Below are 5,781 nucleotides of genomic sequence, written 5' to 3' on the forward strand. Positions count from 1 at the left end.
TCATTAATCTTTCAAAGTATACGATTCTCAAAGATTGTTCTACCCATATGCATCTTTATTATATTTGCAAGGCATGACTCCATATTCACCACATTAATACAAATGTCAATCACCACGGTGTCAAAGTCAGGCAAATGGATCATACTTTTTCTATATGCATCAACTTTTTATTCTTCACGCAATACATGAGCATGAACCTTTGGACATAGCATAAAGGTGGGATAGAATATGGTGGTAGGTTTCAAAGGGGTAAAAGTGGAGAAGATAGTCTCACATCAAGTAGGCATACCAACGAACTATGGAGATGCCTCTCGGTAGATATCGATGCGAGGAGTAGGGATTGCCATGTAAACTATGCACAAGAGCTATAAGTGTATGAAAGCTCCACTGAAGCTAAGTTGGGTGTGCGTCAAACTTGCTTGCTCATGAAGACCTCGGGCATTTGAGGAAGCCATCATCAGAATATACAAGCCAAGTTTATGAAAAAATTATTCCTACTAGCATATGAATGTTATAACATGAGACTCACTATATGAAGAACAAGGTGCCACATTGAGGCACAAGCGTGGTAAAGGATAGTAGCAAAGTCCCTTCTCTCTTTTTATCTCATTCATTTTTTATTATGGTGGGTGATTGCAATCTCTAGCGATGGCTAGACGAATGTTGATGACAACAAACCTTCCCCTGCAACGGCACCAGAAGAATGCTGCTAGCACTCCCCGGCAACGGAACTAGAAGAATGTTGTTGATGGCCCACCAGCGCGTGGGTTCGCACCAGTTTTCGAGGGTAGAGTATTCGACCCAAATTTGTTGATTCGCCAGGCAGGAGGTGAGAGAATACTCTCGAGTATTAGCAGCTGAATTTTTCTGATTCAACCGCACCTGAAAGATTAGTATCTGCAAGCAAAGTAGTAACAGCAAAGTAGTATGATAACAACGGTGTCAGAAACGATCTGTTGACGGTAGACTGTTCCTAACGATTGTATCAATGGCGCCAAGTTGCCTCGTTGACGGAAATTGTCAGTTCCCGTCAACAATCAGCGAATCAAGATTGTAGCAGGTAGCAGCAGTGTAACGAGCAATAGCAGCGTCAAGGAACAGCAGTAGTTACAGCAGTAGCAACTAGCAACAGTAGCAAGCGATAGTAATAGCAATAGTAGCAGCAGCAGCAGAGCAAAACAAGTAACAGCAGTAGCAACATTAGTAGCAGTAGCAGCAGAGCAAGACAAGTAACAGCAGTAGCAACAGTAGTAGCAGCAGCAGCAGAGCAAGACAAGTAACAGCAGTAGGACAAACTCGTAGGCAATGGTCGGTGATTTGTTTGGATGATATTCATCATGCAACAGCTATAACACGGAGAGATATGTGGCTAGCTCCCGTTCGTCAATGTGATGTAGGCATGCATTTCGTGTGTCATCATACATGCTTAGGGAAAAGAACTTGCATGACATCTATTGTCCATCCCTCCCGTGGCAGCGGGGTCCAAAAGGAAACTACGGGATATTAAGGTTCTCCTTTTAATAAAGAACCGGACCAACGTATTAGCACTTGGTGAACACATGAACTCCTCAAACTATGGTCATCACTGGGAGTGGTTCCGGTTATTGTCACTCCGGGGTTGCCGGATCATAACATATAGTAGGTAACTACAACTTGCAAGATCGGATCTAAAACACACATATCGGTGACAACATAATAATTTCAGATCTGAAATCATGGCACTCGGGCCCTAGTGACAAGCATTAAGCATGGCAAAGTAGTAGCAACATCAATCTCAGAACATAGTGGATACTAGGGATCAATCCCCATCAAAACTAACTTGATTACATGATAGATCTCATCCTACTCATCACCGCCCAGCGAGCCTACGAATAGATTACTCACGAACGATGAAGAGCTTCATGGAATTGGAGAGGGAAGAAGGTTGATGATGACGATGGCGACGATTTTCCCTCTCCAGAGCCCAAGACGGACTCCAGATCTGCCCTCCAGATGAAGAACGGGTGGTGGCGGCACCTCCGTATCGAAAATGCAACGAAAACTTCTCTTTATATTTTTTCTGGGACGAAAGGGATCTTATAGAGCTGGAATTGGGGGCGGCAGAGCCGTGTCGGCCCCACAAGCCTGCCCACCGCCACCAGGGGGTGGTGGCGGAGCCAGGGCTTGTAGCCCACTGGCCCACCCCCTCAGGTGGAACTTGGCGCAGATGTTTTTCTTATTTTCCAAAACTGCTCCCCATAAATTTTCAGGACGTTTGGAGAACTTTGATTTCTGCACAAAAATAACACCAAGGCAATTCTGCTGAAAACAGCGCCAGTCCAGGTTAGTTCCATTCAGATCATGCAAATTAGAGTCCAAAACAAGGGCAAAAGAGTTTGTAAAAGTAGATACGATGGAGACGTATCAACTCCCCAAGCTTAAAAATTTGCTTGTCCTCAAGCAACTCAGTTGACAAACTAAGAGAGAAAGAAAAACTTTGACAAACTCTCTTTGATCTTGTTGTTGCAACTATGTCTAACTCATAACCAGAATTTCAGCAAGATCACAAGTTAACACATAAGCAAATGATACAAAGGTCTCACGGTAAACTAATATCAATGGCATAATCAGCTAACGAGCAAATAATAATGAGTTTCAAGTACCAACACTTCAATCAAAACAAGCATGAAGCAATATGAATAGGTGGTATCTCGCTAGCTCTTTTTGAGACCGCAAAACATAAATGCAGAGCACTTTCAAAGATCAAGGGCTGACTAAACATTGTAATTCATAGCAACGAAGATCCAGTCATAGTCATACTCAATATCAATCAAAAGCAAATCATAAAAATGACAGAGGTGCTCCCTAATTGGTGCTTATATAAGAGGAGGATGACTCGACAGGAAAATAAATAGACAGGCCCTTCGCAGAGGGAACCATTGATTTGTAGAGGTGCCAGAGCTCAAGCTTTGAAAACAGAGATAATAATTTTGGGTGGCATGCTTTCATTGTCAACGCAATGACCAAGAGTTCTCAATATCTTCCATGCTACTCATGCTATAGGCAGTTCCCAAACAGAAAAGTAAAGATTTAACTCCCCCACCACCAATCAATCACACTCCACGGCTAGCTGAATCCTCGGGTACCGTGCATACTAACATCAATCCGGGGGGAGTCTTGTTTTACAGTTATGTTTTCGATTTAAGCGTGGAACGGGGCATTCCAATTACCGGCCCCTTTCTCGTGAATGACTATGAATAAACACATGTCGAGGATAACACTCCTAGCATGGAAGATACCAATAGCCCTCTGTCACCACATGAGCAGTTCGGGCATGCAAAACAGAATATTTCTTGAAGGTTTAGAGAGTGGCACATGCAAATTTAGTTGGAACGGCAGGTAGATACCGCAAATAGGTAGGTATGGTGGACTCTCATGGAAAAACTTTTGGGTTTATGGAAGTGGATGCACAAGCAGTTTTCCACTTAGTACAAGTGAAGGCTAGCAAAAGACTGGGAAGCGACCAACTAGAGAGCGACAACAGTCATCAAGATGCAATGAGTTTGACTAGCATTAAATGCAAGCATGAACAGGATATAAATCACCATGAACACGAACATCATAGAGGCTATGTTGATTTTGTTTCAACTACATGCATGAACATGCGCCAAGTCAAGCCACTTGAAGCATTCAAAGGAGAATACCGTCCTATCATACTACATCATAGTCATCTCAAAATCTATGTTGGCATTCAAGACAAACCATTATAAGCTCTCAGCTAAATAAGCATGGCATCATAAACTATGATCTCTAAGTTGTCATTGCAAACATGGTTCTCTCACAACAAAGCTAAATCTGGGTCGACAAGCTAGTCATATTTACAAAAACAAAATAGATAGAGTTCATATCAGCTTTTCAGTCTCAGTCACTTCATCATATATCATCCTTGTTGCCTTTCATTTGCACGATCAAACGATGAAAACGATAATAAGCGCATTGGACTAAGTTGAATCTACAGGCAAACACAAAGGAGAAGACAAAGTAATATGGCTATTTGAAAGCTAAACAGGTAAGCATGCAAGAACCAATAAACATTGTAACCAATATCTTCTACCTTGACACAAAGAACAAGAAAACTATTTACACGGGAAAGCTCCCAACAAGCAAAAGAAGAAAACAAATATTTTTCGGTTTTCTCAAAAGTACACCAAACAAGAAAACAAGAAAACAAAAAGAAACTAGCATGGATAATACAGTGTCAAAGTGTAAACACCGGCTAACAAAGTGAAAGCATAAGCATGAATGTAAAGTCGGTGAGAACATGTAACATCCCAAAATTATAAATTTTGGAATGTTAATATAATAATTAGATTGATTGTTTGTTTGTTTGCTGAATGATTGAAACTTGTGTGAAATTAGAAACTTTTCGAAACTTTTGAATGAGAGGGAATAAAATGACTTTCCCCCTTCTCCGGTGAATTCAAATTAAATCATTTAAAAAAACAAAGAGAGAAGATGACATGACTTCTTCAACTATAAAGAATTTGAACGGAGATATTTGCATTGAATTCTTTTGCATTTCCATTCGTTTTCTTCGTGCAAGAAATGTCGGGAAATATATTCTAGAGAGGAGGAACATGACCCTCGAACCCACGAGCATTTTGAAAGTTATTTGAACCCTCAAACTTAGAGGGTCATTTGAAAATTATTTGCAAGAGAAAATAAACCTTTTGGGAAATTTTGTGAAAATAATTTTTTGTGAAGTTTTTATTTTTGCCGTGGAAAAATTCCCATCATCTATATTTTATTTTTCTGATAATTTTAGTATATAAAAACTCTTTATTCCGAATTGATTTGATTGCCTTTTTATCGTTTTAGTTTCCTAGTTTTAAAAATAGGAAGGAAATCACGTTTATTAGGAAAAACCTGCTGGCCCATTAAGAGCCTTCCTTTTTCTCTGGCCCAGGAAGATCTTCTTCCTCCTCTGTTTCCTCTCACGTTACAGGAAGCTTTCCTTCCATGGAGAGGGAGATCTCCACCTTCGGGATTCGCGAAGCTCTTCCCTTCCCAGCGCCTCCCGTCGCCTCTATAAGAACCCTGTGCACCTCCTCGTTCCATTCCCGTTGAAAACTTCCCCTCTCCTCGCCTCTAACTCGCGCCCCACCTCGCCGGAGTCGTCACCGAAAACTCACCAGAGAACTCGCAGTGCTTCCCACCTCGCCCTACTGGCACCCCTGCCGCACCACCCCTCCCTTCGGCCCCCTCCACCGCCGCCCCCCTGCCACCCCGTCGCCCTGCAAACCTTCGGCTCCCCCCTGGAACCAGCGAGCATCAACACCACCAGCAGCTCCCCACCCCGCCCTGCCCCCTTGCAGCCCTCACTTCCCCTCGCCTCCCTCCCCTCCGAGGAGCGCCCCACCCCTTCGGCCCCCCTGCCACGCCACCCCTCGCCGGCGACCCCCCACCCCACCGGCACCCCACCCCTACCTCGGCCACCATTGCCAGCCACGGGGGCAACCTCCCAGCCACGGTAACTCCCTCCTCTTCTCTGTTTTTTTTTTTCTTTTGTTTTGTTAGCCCTTAGATCCATATCCTACGGGTTAGATTAGTTCTTAGAATACCCCTTCGGTTTAGATTAGAAAACCGTCGGTTTTATTTCATTTATTCTTTAGCCAGTAGTTTCAGTTAGAACTAGGCCGTTTGCTCCTAATGTTTGCAACAAACAACTCCGCAGCCTATCGTAGCGCGCCACGTATACCCCCTGTTAGTTAGCTAGTTAGCTTCATTTTTTCTGTCTAATTG

This window comes from Hordeum vulgare, chromosome 4H (assembly GCF_904849725.1).
Source record: "Hordeum vulgare subsp. vulgare chromosome 4H, MorexV3_pseudomolecules_assembly, whole genome shotgun sequence".
Classification (NCBI taxonomy): Eukaryota; Viridiplantae; Streptophyta; class Magnoliopsida; order Poales; family Poaceae; genus Hordeum; species Hordeum vulgare.